The sequence below is a fragment of the Octopus bimaculoides genome, chromosome 2, assembly GCF_001194135.2.
Source record: "Octopus bimaculoides isolate UCB-OBI-ISO-001 chromosome 2, ASM119413v2, whole genome shotgun sequence".
Lineage (NCBI taxonomy): Eukaryota > Metazoa > Mollusca > Cephalopoda > Octopoda > Octopodidae > Octopus > Octopus bimaculoides.
Window position 1 is genome coordinate 138,224,996 of NC_068982.1, and position 10,966 is coordinate 138,235,961.

Below are 10,966 nucleotides of genomic sequence, written 5' to 3' on the forward strand. Positions count from 1 at the left end.
TACAAACACACATATGGACAAGCACGAACACATAAGTGCGTGCACACATATGAGCGTGCACACATACGAGCTTGCACACACTCACATGCTCATACCAAACAGTTTCGAAACAACGCCAGATCATACATTCAAAATAAATGGAAGTGGAGAGACAAGTTACTGAAGAGATTGCAAGAGTGCAATGAAATAATTTAACAAAAAACTATATAAATTAATAAAGGACTGAACCAGTGCGTGTGTTTATTACCGGCATAATGCCTCTCCCAAGGTTTAATTGTATTTCTTTCAACACACGTATCCACATCAAGAATCTTGCACACGAAATACACATACGAAAAAAAATATATTACATTCATTATAATTTATTCGTTTCGGTGAATTTGTAACGAACATTGTAATTTAAAAATAATAGTAAGATACTTTCCTAGTTAAATACTTCATGATTTGACGTTATTTATTATTTTTAATTTTAAACATTAAATTAAGTTTAGCAATAAGTAAACTAACACTTGAATTCTTCTCCCTTTTCTTTTTGTCGTATTTTTATTTTCATATAATATTTTAGTGAACTTGTAACTATAAAATATTCCAATTTCGTTTTCACCACATTCCACAATTTTTATATAACAATGGCTGCTGGATAATGACGTTTGTTGATATCGGCTTGTTGATGCAAATACATGACTGGTACGTTCTGGTATTTTGTTTCTTGTTTGTTATGACTTTAACCACTACTATAACCTAGTATTATAATAATCATAATTATCATTCTTTCAAATATTTCTTTTTGATTCTTAATTTCGTCTTTGCACAACATAATCCTTTTCCTTTATAGGTATTATTATTAGTAGTATTATATCTCATATTTGTGTATCTCGTCGTTGGACAATAACAACAAACAGTAAATAGTTAATCCAACTTCTCCTCCAGGTTCTTAGATTCTTTAAACTGCTGGCCATTCTTCGACTACCTCGTCTCTCAACACCACCATTTATATATCTTATATTTATGCTTCATAAACAACTTCCAGTTCACGCATATTTGTAGATAAATTATCTCCCAGGGATTTCCCCCCATGATAATAATATCTCCTGAATTTCAACCGATTTGTCCTGTTTTTCGTGGAATTCTGTTTTTTAACCTTTTTGTATATTTTGTAGTACATTGTTCAATATCTTTAAAAACACTCAAAGGAGATGTAGCTGCTGTTTTTAGCAACTCGCACGACCACGATGCGACTCCTCAGTGTCTACTGCTTAGCCAAGTTAGAATTGAAAAACGAATGCAGTGACTTTATTTTGTCATGTAATTATATTTTAAGTCGAACGATTTTGTTATCGTTTATCGATTTATTCATTCATTCATTCAGAGACAAGAGCGTCACTGCAATTATTTTTCGCACCTCCACCGAATATTAATTAGCTTGGCATTCCTTATTTGTGAGAAATATTAAGGAGTTGAGCGTTTGCCAAGAATTTCAGGTTTAAAGAGTGGCATTTATAAAGAAATACAGTTTGTTCCTGGAGAGTGGAGCGAACGAAACTGCCTTCCAAACCGCACCCGTTAGAACGGATGAAAAATATCCCCCCCTCACATATACACAGATGCAAAGATACACACGCGGTATATATATAGAATTACATTCATGTCTGCAGATCTATTATAATTATAGGCGCAGGCGCTGCTGTGTGTTTCCCAACCATATAGTCTCGGGTTCAGTCCCACTGCGTGGCACACTGGGCAAGTGTCTTCTATAGTCCAGGATCAATCAAAGCCTTGTTAGTGGATTTGGTAGACGGAAACTGAAAGAAACCTGTTGTACCTTGTAAAAGCAACTAGTCCACTCTGTTAAGTGGTTGGCGTTAGGAAGAGCATCCAGCCTTAGAAACCATTGCAAAAAACACAGTGGAGTTTACCAGCTCCTTTCAAACTATCCGGTCCATGCCAGCAGGGAAGACAGATGTTAAATGATGATATATGTGTGTGTTTGTGTGTGTGCCTTTGTCTTGGCATCACATGATGCTTGTAAACTAGAATCACTGTCAAACAAGCTGTTATTCATTTCCAGTTTTCAGTAGAAAAAAAACCAAAAAAACATTTGGTTATATGAAATATTATGTTGCTTGGAAACAGGTGAGTGTTGACAACCAAAGGTCATGTGACCACCGGAAATCTGCCGCAACAAATGCTGCCTGACCCATGCAAGCACAGAAAGGTCAAGATGGGGAGGAGGATTGAGTAGACAGCTGGATTGGTAAATCACCCAACATGTTATCTTGTGGTGTTTAGTCAAATCCCATCGTGTTCTGGTTCAAATCTTTCTCTTGTAGATTTTTGCCTCTCATCCTTCCTGGGTTAATAAAAGTATTATTCAAGTAGCGAGGATGGGAACAATTTTGTTTTTCTGCCCTTTGAGTTCTGTAACATAATGTTATAATACTGAGCTGATGCAGTTCAATACACACTCCTCCATTTCCTTCAAATGTGTGGCCTTGCACCAGAAAATACTGTTATTATTATTATTATTATTACTAAGGCTGTTAGCTGGAAAACTCCTTAGCACGCTGGACGAAATGCTTAGTGGTATTTTACCCGTTGCTACATTCTGAGTTCAAATTCTGCCGAGGTCAACTTTGCCTTTCAGTACCAGTTGAACATTGGGGTTGATGTAATCGACTCATCACCACTTCCTCCAAACTGCTCTTGTGGCAAAAATTTGAAATTATAATAATAATTATTATTATTATTATTATTAAGGTGGCAAGCTGGCAGAATCATTTGCATGCTGGGTAAAATGCTTGGCAGCAATTTGTCTGTCTGCACAATCTGAGTTCTAATTCTGCCGAGGTCAACTTTGCCTTTCATCTTTTTAGGATCAGTAAATTACCAGTGAAGCACTGGGATCGATGTAATCAACTTAACCCCTCCCTCAATATTTCAGGCCTTGTGCCTATAGTAGAAAGGATTATTATTATTATTAATATGTGACTGGCAAAATCATTAGGGTGTCAGACAAAATACGTTGTAGCATTTGGTATAGTTTGTGTTCTGAGTTCAAAACCTAGTGAGGATAGCTTTGCTTTTCATCCCCTCCAGGATCAATAAAATAAAGTACCAGTCAAGTACTGGTGTTGATATCAACTACCCACATTTCCCCAACATTTCAGTTGTTATGTCTGTATTAGAAAGAAGTGTTAAACACAATGCCTTTAGTTCTAGCCCTACATTCCGAGTTCAAATCCCATTGAGCTCAACTTTATCTTTCATCTCTCTGGGGTAAAAAAAAAAATAGTACTAGTGAAGCACTAGAGTTGATATAATTGACTTCCATTTAAACATTGCTGGCATTTTGCCTAAATTAGAAACAATATTGATTTTCTTATAAAGACATGAAAGCTGGCAGAATTGTCAGAGCTTGAGAAAGAAATGTTTTGTACCTTTTCTTCCAGCTCTTCACATTCTAGGGTCAAATCCTGTCAGCCTACTTTGCCTTTCATATTTTCAGGATTGATAAGGCCGATGACAGTACTGCCTGACTGGACCCCGTGCTGGTGACATGTAAAAAGCACCATTCGAGCGTGGTCGATGCTAGTGCTGCCTGACTGGACCCCTGTGCCGGTGGCATGTAAAAAGCACCATTCGAGCATGGTTGATGCCAGCGCTAGCTGACTGGCCCTTGTGCTGGTGGCACATAAAAAGCACCCATTACACTATCGGAGTGGTTGGTGTTAGGAAGTGCATCCAGCTGTAGAAACCTTGCCAGATCAGATTGGAGCCTGGTGTAGCCATCTGGTTCACCACTCCTCAGTCAAACCATCCAGCCCATGCCAGCATGGAAAGCGGACGTTAAACGACGGCGATGATAATAAAGAACTGGTCAAATATTGGAGTTGATAGTATCGACTAACCCCTTGCACTTAAAATTGCTGGCCTTGTGCCTAAATTAGACATCATCATTATTATTACCACATGAAGCTTGGTATGAGATAATGTGTTCTTTAAATATTTTCTTTTATACTTTTTTTTGTTTGTCATTTGACTGTAGCCATGCTGGAACACGGCCTTTTAGTAAAAAAAATCGATCCCAGGACTTATTCTTTGCAACCCTGTCGCTTATTCTATCGGTGTCAAATGATGGTTGGGGGACAAACACAGACACAGAAATACACACACACACACACACATATATATATATATGACGGGCTTCTTTCAGTTTCCCTCTACCAAATCTGCTCACAAGGCTTTGGTCAGCCTGAGGCTTTAATAAAAGACACTTTCCCAAGGTGCCATGCTTGGGACTGAATGTGGAACCATGTGGTTGGTAAACAAGCTTCTTACCACATGGCCACTCTTGCGCCTATGTGTAATGTTTGGTAATAACAATATGTGCTTTGGGTAGATGCAGTTGCTTGTGTTTGTTTTGATGTTACTATTGTATTGAGTACACTGTGCAAGATGTGTGCACTGACTAGCTGTGTTATTCTCTGTATGTTGTATGTATTAAGTCCTTGCCTATGTATTTAAATACATGGTTTTCAATCATTCCCACAACATTATTATTATTTTTATTATAGAGATTGTTTTTTGCTTTCAGCCTCCACATTTGGCTTATCTCTGTTTCCACATCTTTATATTTGGAGTATTTTTTCATTTCATTGAAAGATATGTTATCTTCTGAGACTGATATGTCAGTTGAGAGGCATTTCCTTCCCACATCATCCTTGATGATAATATCACGTTCATGTTGATTATCATTTGATCTCCCTCTGCACATATGTATGTGTGTTGGGGCAGGAGTATACACCAGGGTATAGTTACTTTGTCATTCTCTTCGAAATTTTCTGCTGTGTGTCTATACCACCTTTGTACTTCATCATCATTTTAATATCTGCCTTCCTTGTTGGCGGGAGTTGGACAGTTCAACAAGGATCCAACTAGCCAGAGTGTTGCTTCAATGTCTTTTTTGGCATTGTTTCTGTTGCTAGATGCCAACCACTTCAGAAACCACACCAGTTGCTTTTTTTTTTTTTAATGGCACTGGAAACTTGTGAGGTTACCAAGTAAATTACAAGACAAGCACCTTCACCCAAGTGGGGATGTAGTCTTGAGGGAAGAGATGACCTCTGATGATGGAAAACAACAATCAGATATTCACATTTAAATCTGAGTGTATTGAGAATGATTAGATATCTTTTTGTTTGGATTCTTGCTGTTTGGTGTGCATCCCATGAACTAAATTAAACCTTGTATCAAAATTTCATATTTAGGCGCAGGAGTGGCTGTTGGTAAGTAGCTTGCTTATCAACCACATGGTTGCGGGTTCAGTCCCACTGCGTGGCACCTTGGGCAAGTGTCTTCTACTATAGCCTCGGGCTGACCAAAGCCTTGTGAGTGGATTTGGTAGATGGAAACTGAAAGAAGCCTGTCGTGTGTGTTTGTCCCCCCCACCATCGCTTGACAACCAATGTTGGTGTGTTTACAGAGATGTAAACACACCAACATATGGTAAGTACTAGGCTTACAAAGAATAAGTTGTTTGACTAAAGGTGGTGCTCCAGCATAGTTGCAGTCAAATGACTGAAGCAAATAAAAGAATATTCCAAACTTAAACTTAACTCTTTCATTACCAACCTGGCTGAAACTGGTTCTGGCTCTGAGTACAAATGTCTTGTTTTCATAAGTTTTGAATTAAAATTTTCCACCAAACCTTAGTCACAATTTATGTTCCTAACGCTAGCTTAATGATAACTAAGTTATTTTACTAAATTCTTTCCATCATCATCATTTAACATCCACTTTCCATGTTAGCATGGGTTGGACGATTTGACTGGGGACTGGCGAACCAGATGGCTACACCAGGCTCCAATCTGATCTGGTAAAGTTTCTACAGCCGGATGCCCTTCCTAACGCCAACCACATCGTGAGTGCAGTGGGTGCTTTTTACGTACCACCGCCAAGAGGGCCAGTCCAGCGGTGCTGGCAACAGCCACGCTCCAATGGTATTTTTTATGTGTCACCTGCACAGGAGTCAGTTCAATGTTTTGTTCACATGCCACCGGCACAAGTGCCAGTAAGGCAAAGCTGGAAATGATCGTACTCAAATGGTGCTTTTTATGTGCCACCAGCACGGAAGCAAGACCTTTATGTTTAAAGTAATTGAAAGAAACACAGAGCATCTCAACAGAAATGGGTTAAACAGTGACAAAATTACTTTACTAAATTTGTCATTATTTTCAAAATTGATTCGAAGGCTTTGTATTTCAATGAAAGTATATTAAAAAGGTTAATTTCATAAACAGTGTCCATATCTTAAAATAACCACGTTCTGATGGCAGAAGGGTTTAAATGATGCTCTCCACAAAAGTGGTTCTTCCAAGCCACATCATCATCATCGTTATTAGTAATTATGATTATAATAATAAAGCATCTAGCTTACAGAATTGTTAGCAAGTTGGACAAAATGCTTAGCAGCAATTTTTTTGACTTTACAGTCAACAAGTACCGTCCGAACGTGGCTGATGCCAGTACTCCCTGACTGGCTCTCGTACCGGTGGCATGCAAAAAGCACCATCCGAACATGGACGATGCCAGTACCCCCTGACTGGCTCTCATGCCAGTGGCATGTAAAAAGCACCATCTGAATGTGGCCGATGCCAGTACCCATTCACTGGCTCCTGTGCCAGTGGCATGTAAAAAGCACCATTCAAACGTGATCGATACCAGGCCCGCCTGACTGGCCTTTGTGCCGGTGGCACGTAAAAGCACCCACTGCACTCTCAGAGTGGCTGGCGTTAGGAAGGGAATTCAGCTGTAGAAACCTTGCCAGATCAGATTGGAGCTTGGTGCAGCCGCTGGCTTTCCATTCCTCAGTCAAAGCATCCAACCCATGCTAGCATGGAAAGCGGACATTAAACGATTATGATGAGTTGAGTTTAAATCCCGCCTTGGTTAATTTTTACCTTTTATCCTTTTGGGATTGATAAAACAAGTACCAGTTAAGCACTGCGAGTTAATGTAATTGCCTAGACTCACCCTCAAAATTTCAGGCCTTGTGCTTATAGTAGAAAGGATTATTATTAGTTTAATGTGGCAAGCTGGGTGGAATGCTTAGCAACATTTTGTCCATCTTTATGTTCTGAGTTCAAATTCCATGAAAATCAACTCTGCCTTTCATCCTTTTGGGGTTGATAAAGTAAGTACTAGTTGAGTACGGGGTCAATATAGTCGATTTACTCCCTCCCCCAAAAGTGCAGGCCTTGTGTCAAAATTTGAAACCTTTTATTATTATTATTATTCCCATTTTATTCTGTTTATATCTTTCTGTTTAATTTGTTTCATTTGTTTTGTACATTGATAATTAATTTATTCAGCAGGATCTTTTTAATATGTCAGAAAAAAATTTCTCCAAAAATAATTCTTCTCTGCGATAATGTTTCAAAACTGGAGGATAATGATGATGTTGTTGATTGATAATTATAGTGATTAGTTCCCTAATTGCCGCCAGTGCACTATAATTAGAAAATATTCCAAAATCATAGATAATAGCACAAGGACATTCCGTACACAAACATGTAATTCAGACATTTATATTGCATTGAACATACTATCTTTCTCCCTGCTATGAACTCTTATGCCATATTTGTACTGATAATAATTGATCATCTATTTGTTGAGTATAATATTACAGAAGATAATAGACGCTGATAATTCAATAACCACATCCATTCCATTCATCTGTGGCAGTGGTGTTGTTGGTGGTGATATATATTCTGTTAATAATAATAATGGTAGTTTTTTTTTATAAGCTTAAAGCTTATAGCGATCACTGCACAAATGACTAAGGAAAATAGACTAATAATGGGGCATATAAGCCCTCGACAGAAAAAAGTAAGCTTCCCCGTATGCATGGGTCTTGAACCCACATCCTTTTCTTAACGCAGCTGTTACCGATTACACCAGTGAACCAGCCTGCTCCTTTCTGTCAAATTTAAGAACTATATTAGTTCGTAGTTGTTTTTTTATAAACAAACTTTGTGCTTTCAAAATATACATATACATATATATAAATATATCCTACCCATGCTAGTATGGAAGGCAGATGTTAAACTGATGATGGTATGTGTTTGTGTGTGTGTGTATATATCTAAGTTAATGAAATTAATATGTTCCACTGTTATTCTGTATGTCTGTCAGAAACTTTGCGATGGAAGGAAGGTAAAATGGGTTTTACATAGGTAGTGGGTGCCTTTTACATGTCACTGGCACCACACTCTCTCTCTCTTTCTCCTGTGCTTCCCTCAGGTTGGGTAACCATGTGTTATCTTTGCGGTAGCGTACCTGTTTCTGTCTTCATTCCTGATCTCCCTCTCTCTCTCCCTCTCTCTCTCTCTAGTCAGGTAACCTTGTACTTCCTCTACAAGACACCTGTTTCTGTCTCTCTATAACCTTTTGTCATCCAACACAAGATCACCTCCTCCAGTTCCCCCTCCCATCTTGAAAGTGTTTGTTTTTTTGTCTTGCAAGTTACTTGGTGACCCTGTCAGTGCAGGTGCCACTTAAAACCACCCAGTCCACACTGTAAAGTGGTTGGTGTTTGGAAGGGCATCCAGCTGTAAAAACCTCACCAAAACTGACCTTGCCTGTGCTTGAGCCACGCAAAAAGTACTAAGTCCATTCTGCTGAGTGATTGGTGTTAGGAAGGGCATCCAGCCATAAAAGCCCTGCCAAAACAGACACAGAAGTCTGGTGCAGGCTTCTGCCTTGCTGGCTCTTGTGGTACCATCCTACCCATGCTAGTATGGAAGGCAGATGTTGAACACTGATGATGATAATGTCCATAATGCCCCATAAATATATAGAAAAGTTCTTTGAACAAAATTACTTGTAATTCAATATATATATATGTGTGTATGTACATCATCATCATTGTTTAACGTCTGTTTTCTGTGCTGACATGGGTTGGACGGTTTGACTGGGGGACTGGCAAACCAGTAGGCCACACCAGGCTCCAATCTGATCTGGCAATGTTTCTACAGCTGGATGCCCTTCCTAATGCCAACCACTGCGAGTGTAGTGGATGCTTTTTATGCGCCACCGGCACGGGAGCCACTCTGGCGGCACTGGCATCGGCTACGTTCGGATGGTGTTTTTTATGTGCCACCAGCACAGGAACCAGTCAGGGCAGAGGGGCTAGAATTGACCATGTTCGGACAGTGCTTTTTACGTGCCATCAGCACGGAGAGCCAGTCAAGTAGCTCTGGCAGTGACCCACGCATGAATGAATGGTGCTTATCGTGTGCCACCAGCACTGGTAACAGCCACAAATACAATTTCCATTTGATTTGAGTTTGATACATATATAAAATTTTAATGAGTGATGACAGACATTGCCACGTGTCTTCACGTGTGTATATGTGTGTTGATATTTCCCACTATTGCTACTCTGAGTTTCTGTTGTAAAGTAATCTTCTATAGAAAGTATCTTTCAACTTAAATGTAATACATAATTATTAGTGACGGAAGTGCTATGAATACCGAATGGTAATCTTCATCTCCAACTTAACATGGAGGTTGTGTTGGAACATAGAATACTGCATTATTTACCTTGAGGGGGTCTCTCATATGGACTTATGGTGCATACAAGCACCCTTATCAATATTGTTGACAGACGAGAACTCTCTGCTATGGTCACCGAAACTGCCAGATCACATAATTTTACCCTGCTATGAGCTCTTCAGTGACAGATATCTAGCAGTGACAAAACAACCAAATCTCCTGTTGATGATATATTGAATATCAGTGTCCGGCATGCTAATGTTTCTGCCAGCTCACCGCCTTAATAAAACAATTTATATTCTTTTCTACTGTTGGCACAAGGCCCAAAATTTTTGTGGTGGGGGGCCAGTCGATTAGATCGACTCCAGTTTGCAACTGGTACTTAATCTATCGACTCTGAAAGGATGAAAAGCAAATTCAAACTTGGCGGAATTTGAACTCGGGACATAAAGACACGTGGAATACTGCTAAGCATTTCACCTGGCATGCTAATGTTTCTGCCAGCTCACTGCCTTAACTTGGCCCACATATTAAAAAAAAAGACTGAGAACATCTGCTCTAACCTGTAGGTCATGCACCTCACACACAAACATGCACAGAGTAAGCAAAATGAAGCTGAAATAAGTTTGAAAGCAAAAGAAGAATTTATGCAAATTTTTCCATCTCTGAGCAATCAGTAATTCTAATTTAAAGATAAGGTTAATGACCAATCGCATATTGTACGTTAACTTATGAATATTTTAACTCCAGTGATTAAAGGTTTTTGGTATTTAATGAATATGGCAATAGTTACATTTTTCCCCTCTTTAAAAATTTTTTATTATTATTGAGTTAACATGTGTTCTCATTAGTCAGCTGTTAAAAATTCAGTTTGCAATATGTCACAGTGTATTTGTAAATGGCCTTAAGACAGAGCTTATATAATAATCAGAAAAAAAAGCTGTGTTGGTGTCATCACAACATAAATTCTTGTGTTAAAATTTATCTCTGCCCCAAGAGGATATGTCACAATGGCTTCAACCATGTTTGAATGGTGCTTTTTACATGCCACCGGCACGGGGAGCCAGTCAGGAGGCACTGGCAATGACCCACGCATGCATGGTGCTTATTGCATGCCGCCAGCACAGGAACTAGTCACGCAACACTGGCATCAGCTACAATTTACATTTAGTTTGATTTGATATATATATATATCTGTATGTGTATGTGCATGTGTATATATCTATGTGTGTATATATGTATACATGTATATATATATATGTGTGTATATATATGCATGTATATGTGTGTGTGTGTGTGTATGTATAGATGTTTATGTATATATATATATGTATATGTATGTATATATCTATGTGTGAGTGCATATATATATATATATATATATATATATATATATATATATATATATATA

General features: G+C 38.6%; 1 protein-coding gene across 3 annotated transcripts in view; it reads left to right on the forward strand.

Annotated features, from left to right (window-relative positions):
• Positions 1-10,966, forward strand: part of LOC106877347 (BTB/POZ domain-containing protein KCTD20) — a 56,095-nt gene that overhangs the window by 15,494 nt on the left and 29,635 nt on the right. Inside the window, exon 1 of one of the 3 annotated variants that reach the window (XM_014926230.2) lies at positions 531-687. The exons of the other annotated variants lie outside the window; for them this stretch is intronic. The gene's annotated coding sequence lies outside the window, so the exon portion shown is untranslated. Of the gene's footprint in view, positions 1-530; positions 688-10,966 lie in introns of those variants that run through there. 3 annotated transcript variants of the gene reach the window in all.